Source organism: Oncorhynchus tshawytscha, linkage group LG20 (assembly GCF_018296145.1).
Source record: "Oncorhynchus tshawytscha isolate Ot180627B linkage group LG20, Otsh_v2.0, whole genome shotgun sequence".
NCBI classification, from domain to species: domain Eukaryota; kingdom Metazoa; phylum Chordata; class Actinopteri; order Salmoniformes; family Salmonidae; genus Oncorhynchus; species Oncorhynchus tshawytscha.
The window spans coordinates 11,935,691-11,949,142 of NC_056448.1; the positions used below are offsets into that span (position 1 = coordinate 11,935,691).

The window sequence follows — 13,452 nt, forward strand, 5'->3', positions numbered from 1 at the left end:
GACAACAATGTCAGCTGGACTTAATTCTGCCTTTGCCCATTATGAAAGATAAACACAATTGAGTTGAAAACACAAAGGGAACGAGGAACAAGGTCTTAGTATACAGAAGGACAGCAGAGTTTTTCCAGTTGTCATTTCTGAAAATAAAAGTGAAAGCCACCGATGTCAAATTTACAATCCAAGAAACTGGTTTTGGGAAAACAATTATGCTAAATGTAAACTACTATGTCCTGTATCAGTTAGAAGAGACATCTACGGGCAAATGTTCACAATGCAAGTCAATAATGACAGAGTGATTCATTTATGAGCCAAAGCTCAAAATATGAAGATCTCCCTGTTCTAACTGAAGGTAGTACCTGGTGTATGATCTACGTGTCAGTGTATTGTGTAATTGCATCAAGACTTCCATGCAGATGCATGATTTAGAAGTCAGTGGAATGTGTAGTGGGCGTTGACAGACTGACAGACAGGGGCCCAGGCCCAAACTGTTCCTGTGAGCTGAATGCCTGCAGTCCTACGCTAAGCTGTATAGACGTCATGATGTTGGTTGGTGCTCATAAACATCTCACCTGCACACACACTGATCCTGGCCAGGCACAGTTCCCTCTTCCCTCACGACACAAAGCTTATGTTGACGCCAAGCTTCCAATACAAAACACAGAGAGAGAGAAAAAAAACAAGGCTTTTATTTCACCACTGAAGAAGCATTCATTAAAGGTGTTGAAAGCTAAAGGATGTAGGGTGTCATTTCAGACACTTTTCAACAATTCAAGAAGGCACAAGGTAAAACCCTGGTATTAGATCATGTCGCAACTGCTAATGGAGTTATGTGGGTCATTGGTCCTCAAATGGTATGGAATGGGGTTTACACAGCCCCACCAAAAGAAAGCCATGAGACTTGGAGGAAGAAATTGCAGTCTTGCTTTGTATTCATCCGCATAATTGCTCTGTGGCTAAAACAATGACTTAAATAATTACAGTTTGGTCAGCATTTATAAAACATGAATCACACACTATGTTGGGTGAGCAGACAGATTTCCTCTGCAGCCCAGGGGAAGAGGCTGGGCGAGACACTACAGTGAGTCATGCTCTCATAGGGTTTCTGTAGACAGTAGTGTAGGATGGTGATCCTCCCTGCAACTGTAAAACACCGTGGCCCTAGTCTACTGTGAATTATGACATGACTATGTCTCAGGCTACTTTTACTACACAGGAACTTAGTGTATTACTTAAATATTCCTGATTGGTTAACACTAGAAGCGCCATAGGCCAACGGCCACTGATGTTTGATTTGATAAATAAAATAAATCAATCCCCCAAAAAAGCTTTGTCCTGCTGCTTCCCTGACTTTTCCTAAATGTAAAGTACAAACATTGCTAATTTGCCTGAATTTTGAAACCACAGAGAAGAATTTAGAGACTTTTTACCAGTTTTTTTCCTATTCCTAACTAAACCCACCGAGACAATGTGCTGTAGGATGTTGGTACCCAGCCAGGCACTAATGCGTCTCTCTCTCCTCATTGAATGAATGACAAATGGACGGATGGGCGATAATTGTGCACCTTACTTCACAATTGAATTTAAATGAGGCCTAACTGCATGATAAGGAGGGTGAAGAGGTTGATTTCATTTAGAAAGACAATAGTGTAATGATGAGTTTCTGTAATGCCTATTTATCAGCGATGGAGCTCATGCTAATAATTTGACCGTGCGCCTTGTGAGTTGATACCGTTCTCTTTGACATTTGACTTTGTAAAAAGAAGCGGTTACGGGACTGTTTTATTTACTGTAACTCTATTACTAATCAAATGTACTGTAAGGGAAATGAAAACATGCTGTGTTGCAGTAGGCCTTTAGGATAATGCAAAGGGAAACAAAAAATGTAAGTCAGCCTGCGCAGCTGGCCCACCTAAACAATATCACACATAATAAGATCAGTTGTCAAATTGTACATGAAGAGATGGGAGCATCTTGTAATTAACAAATGCAGGGAAAGGAGCATCACTTTATCAAATCCTCTTTCAGAGTCACATTCAGGTAAAACGTTTTGATTCTATATAGTATCAGAAAGATCATATTCTGCAGTTTCTATGACACTTACCTGGTCAAATAAATCTCAAAATTCAAGAGATAGAGCTTTATATCAAATGTTCACTTTTTACAAGAATATCTGCGCTGTCCATGAATTCAGTATATGACCACTTGCGGGGAAGCATTGCTTTTCCTACTAAGAAAAAGACTAGTAACATAATAAACTTAAAATATGCTCTTTTCTTTTCTTTTAAATACACTTTCTTATTTCCATAATGAAATTATAATGGACTTCTTTGAGATGGACTTGATGGGCTTTTCATTTTTTACTTATAGCCTAGACCAGGTATTCCCAAATGACAGGAATTGTGAAAAACTGAGATAAATTGTATTTGGCTAAGGGGTATGTAAACTTCCGACTTCAAATATATATATATATATATATATATATATATATATATATATATATATATATATATATACAGTGGGGAGAACAAGTATTTGATACACTGCCGATTTTGCAGGTTTTCCTACTTACAAAGCATGTAGAGGTCTGTAGAGGTCTGCATGTAGAGGTCCAGAAAATCACAATGTATGATTTTTAATTAGCATTTTATTGCATGACATAAGTATATGATACATCAGAAAAGCAGAACTTAATATTTGGTACAGAAACCTTTGTTTGCAATTACAGAGATCATATGTTTCTCGCGATACATGGCCCCATCCATCATCCCCTTAATACGGTGCAGTTGTCCTGTCCCCTTTACAGAAAAGCATCCCCAAAGAATGATGTTTCCACCTCCATGCTTCACAGTTGGGATGGTGTTCTTGGGGTTGTACTCATCCTTCTTCTTCCTCCAAACACGGCGAGTGGAGTTTAGACCAAAAAGCTCTATTTTTGTCTCATCCGACCACATGACCTTCTCCCATTCCTCCTCTGGATCATCCAGATGGTCATTGGCAAACTTCAGACGGGCCTGGACATGCACTGGCTTGAGCAGGGGAACCTTGCGTGCGCTGCAGGATTTTAATCCATGACGGCGTAGTGTGTTACTAATGGTTTTCTTTGAGACTGTGGTCCCAGCTCTCTTCAGGCCATTGACAAGGTCCTGCCGTGTAGTTCTGGGCTGATCCCTCACCTTTCTCATGATCATTGATGCCCCACGAGGTGAGATCTTGCATGGAGCCCCAGACCGAGGGTGATTGACCGTCATCTTGAACTTCTTCCATTTTCTAATAATTGCACCAACAGTTGTTGCCTTCTCACCAAGCTGCTTGCCTATTGTCCTGTAGCCCATCCCAGCCTTGTGCAGGTCTAAAATTTGATCCCTGATGTCCTTACACAGCTCCCTGGTTTTGGCCATTGTGGAGAGGTTGGAGTCTGGTTGATTGAGTGTGTGGACAGGTGTCTTTTATACAGGTAACGAGTTCAAACAGGTGCAGTTAATACAGGTAACGAGTGGAGAACATGAGGGCTTCTTAAAGAAAAATTAACAGGTCTGTGAGAGCCGGAATTCTTACTGGTTGGTAGGTGATCAAATACCTATGTCATGCAATAAAATGCTAATTAATGACTTAAAAATCATACAATGTGATTTGCTGGATTTTTGTTTTAGATTCCGTCTCTCACAGTTGAAGTGTACCTTTGATAATAATTACAGACCTCTACATGCTTTGTAAGTAGGAAAACCTGCAAAATCGGCAGTGTATCAAATACTTGTTCTCCCCACTGTATATATACAGTGGGGCAAAACAGTATTTAGTCAGCCACCAATTGTGCAAATTCTCCCACTTTGCAAATAAATTCATAAAAAATCCTACAATGTGATTTTCTGGATTTTTTTCTCATTTTGTCTGTCATAGTTGAAGTGTACCTATGATGAAAAACACAGGCCTCTCTCATCTTTTTAAGTGGGAGAACTTGCACAATTGGTGGCTGACTAAATACTTTTTTGCCCCACTGTATAAAAAAATATATATATTTATTTTAAAAAATTTCCCTCTTCACATTTTCAAACAGTCTATTTATATTTTCCAACGGGACTATACATTTGGGTGAGTATTTTGTGTGCAAATTAACTCAAGCTTACAGACAATGTCAAATGTGATATAGCAAAGCACCTGAGTGATTTGGGTGCGCAATTACGCAGGTACTTTCCCGAAACGGATGACACAAACAACTGGATTCATTATCCCTTTCATGCCCTGCCTCCAGCCCACTTACCGATATCTGAACAAGAGAGCCTCATCGAAATTGCAACAAACGGTTTTGTGAAAATTGAATTTAATCAGAAGCCACTGACAGATTTCTGGATTGTGCTGCGCTCAGAGTATCCTGCCTCTGCAAATTGTGCTGTTAAGACACTGATGCCCTTTGCAACCACGTACCTATGTGAGAGTGGATTCTCGGCCCTCACTAGCAGGAAAACTAAATACAGGCACAGACTGTGTGGAATAGGATTTAAGATTGAGACTCTCTCCAATACAACCCAACATTGCAGAGTTATGTGTATACTTTCAAGCACACCCTTCTCATTAAGTTGTGGTGAGTTATTCACAATTTTCGATGAACAAATACAATTTTATATATAAAAGGGTTAAATAAAGAGCAAAATGATTGATTATTATTATATTATTATTTGTGCCCTTGTCCTATAAGAGCTCTTTGTCACTTCCCACGAGCCGGGTTGTGACAAAAACTCACACTCATTCTTATGTTTAACCTCTCTTGGGTAGGGGACAGTATTTTGACGTCCGGATGAAAAGTGTGCCCAAAGTAAACTGCCTGTTACTCAGGCCCAGAAGCTAGGATATGCATATAATTCAGCCTACCACTATTTTCAATGGCTAGTCCGCCCTTCCAGATTGCAGTTCCTAGGGCTTAGAAAGAGTTTCAGGCTGTTTCTTGGAAAAAGGTGGCTCCCATTTTGGCTGTAGTGTTTCCAAGCGGGTGGAAGAGAGCGTGTTCTTTGGTATTTTTCTCCGGTAAAGACAATAACGATTCTCTGTCTTAAATTTGATTGTTTATTTCCATATTAGGGTACCTAAGGTTTGATTATAAATGTTGTTTGACTTGTTTGGAAAAGTTTATTAGTAATGTTTGGGATTCATTTTGTTTGCATTTTGATGGAGGGAAACTGGGGAGATTATTGACTGAAGCGCGCCAGCTAAACTGAGTTTTTAAGGATATAAAGAAGGACATTATTGAACAAAAGGACAATTTGTGATGTAACTGGGACCTTTTGGAGTGCCAACAGAAGAAGATCATCAAAGGTAAGGCATTTTCTATATCGCTATTTCTGACTTTCGTGTCGCACCTGCCTGGTTGAAATATATTTTTAATGTGTTTGTATGCGGGGCGTTATCCTCAGATAATCGCATGTTTTGCTTTCGCCTTAAAGCTTTTTTGAAATCTGACACAGTGGCTGGATTAACAAGAAGTTAAGCTTTATTATTGACGTATTACACTTGTGATTTTATGAAAGTTAAATATTTATAATACTGTAGTCTGCAATTTCACCAGATGTTGGCCAGGTGGGATTCTACTGTCCCACCTGCCCATAAGAAGTTAATAAATGTATCATATGGTGTGTTTGTGGCAGGCTTACAATGATGGTGAAAAACAACCTTTGAGAGTGCGCTGATCCTGGTGCTAGAGGGGGTACGCAGCTGGAGGTTGAATGTTTGAAGGGGTACGGGACTATAAAACGTTTGGGAACCACTGGCCTAGAGTAACAAACTAATACAAATCTATTATGTTCTTTGAAATAATAGTTTTTAAGTATTCTAATGTTACCGAACACCTCTATAAACACAACTAAATTATTATTCCTTGACCTTTTCCACATTTTGTTACTTTACACCATTTTGTTACTTTACATCTATAATGGAAAACAAAGCAATCTACACACACTACCCCATAAATGACAAAGCAAAAACGTTTTTTTTATTTTTATGTTTGCAAATGTAATAAAAAGAAAAAACATAAATACATATATATTATATAAGTATTCAGACCCTTTCCTATGAGACTAGAAATTGAGCTCTGGTGCATCCTGTTTCAATTGATCCTCCTTGTGTAATGAACACGATGGGAGACAGAGAGCTAGTTTCAAGCACAGGGCGCAGCAGGTGTTTATTGGTAAAGGACCACAGGAGGAGTCAGGTAGCTGGATACAGGGGCAGGCAGAAGATCATACACAGGGGGTCCAAAAACGCAACAGTACAGGCAGGGAATAGGCAAAAGGCGTTGTTAGTGAGGCAGGCAAAAACTATCATACACGAGATAATTACATTACGGGAAAAACAGAGCTCCGAATAGAAGTGTGTCACAAAAACAATACCTCACAATGATGGGGTGCAAAGAACTAAACTAAATAGTTTGTGATAATGACCTCCAGGTGTGTGAACAGGTGATTAGAATTCAGGTGATTGGGATCTGGAGAGTGAGCTGCATTCAGGGGATCTACGTGTTTGAGTGTGAGTTGGAAGCAGACATTACACCTTGAGATGTTTCTCCAACTTGATTGTAGTCCACGTGTGGTAAATTCAATTGATTGGACATGATTTGGAAAGGCACACATCTGTCTATATAATGTCCCACAGTGGACAGTGCATGTCAGAGTAAAAACCAAGCCAAGAGGTCAAAGGCATTGTCCGTAGAGCTCTGAGATAGGATTGTGTCGAGGCACAGATCTAGGGAAGGGTACCAATAAATGTCTGCAGCATTGAAGGTCCCCAAGAACACATTCTTAAATGGAAGAAGTTTGGAACCACCTGGCCAAAGCAAATTGGGGGAGAAGCAAATTGGGGGAGAAGTGTCTTGGTCAGGGATGGGAGACTTGTCACCAAGAACCAAATTACAGATGGGGGCTCAGGACGTCTGATACTTTATTAAGGCACTGTATATTTTTTATATGGATATATTCCAAAAATATTTATTTATGCAATGTTTGCTGCACCTTGCAGGTTGATACACATTTAATGCTAAAGGGATGCTAAAGGGAACGCCTGCCAACGTTTTCTAGCGGGTACTTATATGATGTAAGGCAGACACATCCACAGAAAATATAGATGGCCTGTGTAAGGCTTTCTTTCATAAAAGAAAACAGTGTTAGGGTGCATTTTTACACTGTACATTGTATATTCGAAATTAATTATCTCAAGTGTTTTACAGTAAGTCCCTGAAATACGTGCATGTAAGAATGACTTATTTTCCATCATTTTCTTTCCCTTTGTTTATTGGTTCATTTGTTCAGGAGGAATGTGTTTGTTGTTCCCAGACAGAGGGAAGAGCGAGAGAATAGCAGAAGGTGAAAATGGGAAGTTATTTCACATCAGACTGGTAGTAGTGAGATTCCAGTCGCTGCAAACACTGACTCGGGACATTCCTCGGAACGAGCTGTCAACCAGCCTCGTCTCAATCATGAACTGTTGCTTTCTGTCAGGCCCTGGAGCATAGTCCAGTGTCTGTTGTGACTGAACTGAACAGTACGTCACACACAGAAAGTGACTTCTTTACAATTTGACACAGCAAGAACTCTAAATCCCCCCCAAAAATATTGCGATGTCAAATTATCTCAGTGCTCTCGAATGACCTCTAAAATGACAAATGATTTCTATATATAGTGGATACTCCTTTACCAAGCAACTGAGAAAAACAATGCAAACAATAGGTGCAAAAAGCCGTAAGCCATTCAGAGAAACAAACATGGCCCCCAATCTCAATCTATGCTTGCTACAACACTGACCGCCAATGAAAGGCTGTTATTCTAGTGCAGTACGGGGCCTATTCACTGGACCTACTTAACAGTGCACCTGAAACACACCTGCTCCTCATGTTTCAACCATGGGCACCGTGGTTATAAAACAACCAGATGGAGATGCAGATGGATTGAATCTAACTGTAAAAAGTTTCACCGGTTGGCCTCTCACTGCAGAGAAGGTGCCCCATAGAAAGAAAGGGTTCTTGTGATTTTCCATGGCCAACGCAGGCCACCCCAGGCACTGGCCAAGAACAGCACAAATCTCTCTCCCTCCCTCCATTTGTCTCTCTTTCCCTCTCTCCGTCAGTGTGTTCTGCTCACAGAGCCTGGTCTTGCCTGCCTGTATCCTGGGTCTTTCCAATGAGAGGTCCACCTTGTTTGTGTCAGCAGCAGGCTTGCCAGTGTCATACCTCAGTTTCCTCTCTCTAGCAAAGCTCGTATTCAATCAATGAACACCTGATAATTTCCCCCTGGCAGGTTCTCACAACAAGCCAGTGAGAGTGAGTGACATCTCTGAAAGTCATGGGTAATGAAAACTGAGAAACATATGGTATGGTCAAATAAATCTGGAGCATTCTGAGGGGTGACCAGTACACATTTACAGAAGCCTTATAAGAGAGTGATAGCGCTGAATAGCAGTTCTATTATAACTGCTTTACACATGCAGAACGTTCACAAAAAGTTGATTAAAAGTCACATTTGTTCATCACTAAGAAAGCAAGAAATACCTAATAGCCACAGTGTTTACCATTGATCAAGATATTGAATGTGAACCTTTGCTCATATGAAGCAGTGCTAATGGTTTCTGCCGTGCACTTTGCAGGTTGGAGGTGCCAAACTATAGCCTAGCTGTCAGTTCACACTAACCCTTTCATTAAACACTGAAACAGACAAACTCAGTGGGACAGAAGAGCTGTTGTTCCACATGCTTGTAAAACAATATTGCAGAAAAAAATAATCATTGCAGCACTTAAGCAATCATCACTCCCTGTACACCCAACCCCAGCTCTAAAACCTGCCACAGAAAACTTGGCTGGAGAACCAGGAATACTGTACAAGACAGGCTGGAGCACCAGGAATACTGTACAGGACAGGCTGGAGGACCAGGAATACTGTACAAGACAGGCTGGAGGACCAGGAATACTGTACAGGACAGGCTGGAGGACCAGGAATACTGTACAAGACAGGCTGGAGCACCAGGAATACTGTACAAGACAGGCTGGAGCACCAGGAATACTGTACAAGACAGGCTGGAGGACCAGGAATACTGTACAAGACAGGCTGGAGCACCAGGAATACTGTACAAGACAGGCTGGAGCACCAGGAACCAGGAATACTGTACAAGACAGGCTGGAGCACCAGGAATACTGTACAAGACAGGCTGGAGCACCAGGAATACTGTACAAGACAGGCTGGAGCACCAGGAATACTGTACAGGACAGGCTGGACCACCAGGAATACTGTGCAACAGAGGCATGAGCACCAGGAATACTGTACAAGACAGGGGGATCACTTTTTAAACCAAAGAGAGAGAGAGAGTCCGTTTAGCATTAGAACACGGCCCAGACGAGCTCAACATAAATAAATATTTGGACTGTGGCTGAGACAAGTTGTTTTAAATTAAAACGGAAAAGTTAGACCTCAGATTTTCTTAAACATGAGGGACGGAGCTAGGGGAAAAACCCTGGCTGCCTTGCCAAGTCAACCAGGAGTGTTGAATGAAAGGCTCGTTCCTAGTGTCTAGGCTGCAGTGCATTGGGTGGAACTGACTGGACACTGGAAACCAAAAGGTCTAATTAAGGGGGTCCTCTGATGGTCAGACAAACCTGAGCCGACAGCAGGGGTCACTATGCTGGCCCACAAACCCCCTGTGACCCCCACACCTGCTTGGCTGCATTAGCCCGGATGTGTCCGAGTGATGTGGACACCCCGAGTCTGAGGCACGGGGCTGACAAAACAACACTGAATCTACAGTACGGACACAACCCTACCTACAACACACTGGACCAACAGTACTGACACAACCCTACCTACAACACACTGGACCAACAGTACTGACACAACCCTACCTACAACACACTGGACCAACAGTACTGACACAACCCTACCTACAACACACTGGACCAACAGTACTGACACAACCCTACCTACAACACACTGGACCAACAGTACTGACACAACCCTACCTACAACACACTGGACCAACAGTACTGACACAACCCTACCTACAACACACTGAATCTACAGTACTGACACAACCCTACCTACAACACACTGGACCAACAGTACTGATACAACCCTACCTACATCACACTGGACCAACAGTACTGACACAACCCTACCTACAATACACTGGACCAACAGTACTGACACAACCCTACCTACAACACACTGGACCAACAGTACTGACACAACCCTACCTACAATACACTGGACCAACAGTACTGACACAACCCTACCTACAACACAGAGTACTGAACAGTATAGTACAGCCATGGATGTGTCATGACTCACACTGGACCTACAGTACAGGGCCCGGTTTCCCGATAGATCTTAGGCTTACCAGCGTTTTAACTATGCATCTTTCCTACAACGGCCGAAGATGTAACGCTGAAAGAAAGTCCGCTAAGCTCGTCGTTGGAGCATGTGTCGATACTGATCGAAAGAAAGGCAGCGCTGCTCTCAGATCAGCTTTCCTTACTCAAATCTTACCTTAACGTTAGAATTACTCCACAATACTGACGACGGATCAGCTCCTAGAGAGATATTACGACGTAACGGCGGCATATATTGAGGGGGCTTATTGTAATGCTTACCCTATAAAGAATGCACTCAATCCCAGATTCATTACAGAACACAACCCTACCGCACACTAGACCGACTGTGGTCAAAATACCATTCATGGTACACATTCAACTTAAACCCAAATGCATGAATAGAATAGTGTACTGAATGTCTCTTTCAGACACCTGGATCTCCTAAATCAACCCTGTTCATTCACAGACAGGAATGTTTTGTCTGGGCTGTTTGGGGCTTGTAGCGGTGCTGCGTTCTACAAAGAGCCTCAACACTCGTTACAATAACGGGAGCTCAGTGTGGGTTGTTGGGGGACTGGGGGCTCTCGTCTGAGCGAGCGGGGTCGGCCTGGTATACAGCCGTGTCAAAAGTTCATGCCCTCCCTGGGGCATTCACACAGTAAAACAAAGAGATCACACAGACTGCGCCAGCGAGCGCCACGCTAACGAGGCTGATCGTTACTGTGGCGCCACCTGTCTCCCTCATCCAATTAGGCTGAACAAGACCAAGGTGCTAATCAACCGGCTGACCAGCCTAGAGGGGAGAGGAGAGGGGGAGAGGAGAGGGGGACAGGAGAGGGGGAGAGGAGAGGGGAGAGGAGAGGGAAGAGGAGAGGGGGAGAGGAGAGGGGGAGAGGAGAGGGGAGAGAGGAGGGGGAGAGGAGAGGGGGGAGATGAGAGGGGGAACAGGAAAAACAATAGGATCAAAGAGAAGAGGAAAAAACGAGCAGAGAAAGGTAGGGGGAGGGAAAGAGATGGAGAGAGAGGGAGAGAGAGAGAATGAGGAAGAGAGGGAGTGAGAGGGATGGGGGGAGACAGAGAGCAAGAGTCAGGGCAGAATAAGAGATACCTCTTTCTCCATTTACAGCTCGAGCAAACTGAGACAACATCCAAAGTTCAAATGTTTTATTATAAAACATGAAGGTACAGCAGTGTCCTGATTGGTGCTCTGTGGATGAACAGATAATTGGTCCAGTAAAAATAGGAGAGGTCAAAAGGGAGGGACAAAGCAGACTGGCTGCACAGTTGGAATGGGAGCGAGGCGCCCAGAAGGACTGGGTGTGCTCTGAGGTTCACAGAAGCTGTAATTATGGGAAAAAGGCATGCGTGTTTACAATATCACACTCTTCCTAACAAGCACTAATTGCGTGTGTGCAGTGAGCGCATGTAGGAATGTCTGAGCACAGCCAGAGTGCATGGAGAGTTCAGTGAGGAGTTTGGTCAACGGACGACCTGGTTTGTGTCAAACCTGTCAAAAACAATATACACAGCGAAATATAAGACTGAAGTAATTGGGGCTCGTTAGAACACCCAGATAAATTAAACAAAATTTGGTTAGATAGGAAAACACTCCAAGTGGTAAATGAACGAGTCTGAAGAATACTATTGATGCCCAAAATAACTCCTAATGAGGGAGAAAGAGGCTCAGAAAGACAGGCGTGAAGGGTTTTCTGTTGGTGCATTAATTGGTGCATGTCCAGACACAAACATGTGTAGTGATCACATACATGCATATGTGTGTGTGTGTGTGACAAATACTCTCTGCCCCTTTATCACAATGAGGGCAAACAGCCGTGCCCCCTGTGTCCCAGTATGTGTAGGACCATCCGTCACGCTTGGCTTCCTAAACATAGTCTAGTCTCTGTTGGTTATAGTTAGCACCAGTATCTCTGTGCAACAGAGCCCTACCCTACTGCACAGCCTGGGTCCTGCCCTTCTCTCTCTCCACCAATCATAGTCCAGACGCTGTTAGAGTGGGGCTCTGTGTGCCATAGAGAGAGCCCTGTTCTACAGCCACTCTCTAGTCCACACTCTCCAGTCTCCACCCCCGATCTCCAGTCACTCACCCCCAGCTTTACCAAACATGTAGTCCCAGTCTACCCAGAGCCTCTGTGCCATAAAGCCTGTCTCTCCACCAAACACAGACCAGTCTATGCACTCCAAGTATGGCTGACTGGAATGGCTAACAGTGGTGTGTATTCGTGGGTGCCAAGGGAAGCCAAGCATTCCCCAACAATTGACCAAGAAAAAAACATAATTGATTGATCTTTCATCTCTTCGTGTTTCATCATTTTCTTCAATTCGCAAGAGGCTCCAGAGAACGCATCCGAGCGAGCGAAACAGCTTGCTCACACGCTGTAGATGTGCAGCCCATCTGTGATGCTGTCTGGTCAAAAAAAGTATGATATTGTTGCCCGCTCGTAGCATTGAATGCAAGGGAAGCCAGCATGCATTTGGCCTCCCTTGATAAAAAATATATAAAATAATAGCCAATCAGAGTTGAGCTAAACTGAGTGAGCTCAACTGTGAATGGTCCTGGCGCACAAAAAACAAGTGTCAAGGGAAGCCCGTTTGGATTTGGCTTCACACCAATCACATCAAAAGCCCCCAAATTACTGAATTGTTGCATCTCGTTATGTTGTTGTCCTATGGTGGCTAGCCAGCTAGCTAATATTGTCCCTTTCCCAAACTAGCCATGGATGGAGATATGATTTGGACTTGTGGTTTTACTTAATTCTCCGTACTGACCAATGATTATAACGGTGATTCTGATCCAACCATGAATTCATACATTGTTGTGTCCCTGGCCTGAGAGGATGGAGGTTCAATATGTAGCTAGATGTAGAAGGCTCATGTTAACTAGCTAACGTTGCTCATGAATGGAAGATAGGCGAGCGAGCAAGCATTTTAGCCAGGTAGCCTACGACAACAGAAACTAAAAGCATGTAGCCTACTGTATGACAGAGTCATAGATCGTTTCGGCAACAGGAAAGAGAGAAGGATGGCATTGGCGTTTCTCTACAAGTAGGGTGAGTAAACATGTTTATTCTACTTGCACTCACGCACACAAAAATCAG

At 43.0% G+C, this 13,452-nt stretch overlaps 1 protein-coding gene across 3 annotated transcripts in view; it reads right to left on the reverse strand.

Annotated features, from left to right (window-relative positions):
• bmpr1bb (bone morphogenetic protein receptor, type IBb) overlaps window positions 1-13,452 on the reverse strand; it is a 110,602-nt gene that overhangs the window by 41,096 nt on the left and 56,054 nt on the right. The window contains exon 4 of one of the 3 annotated variants that reach the window (XM_042302193.1): window positions 570-642. The exons of the other annotated variants lie outside the window; for them this stretch is intronic. The gene's annotated coding sequence lies outside the window, so the exon portion shown is untranslated. The remainder of the gene's footprint in view (window positions 1-569; window positions 643-13,452) is intronic. 3 annotated transcript variants of the gene reach the window in all.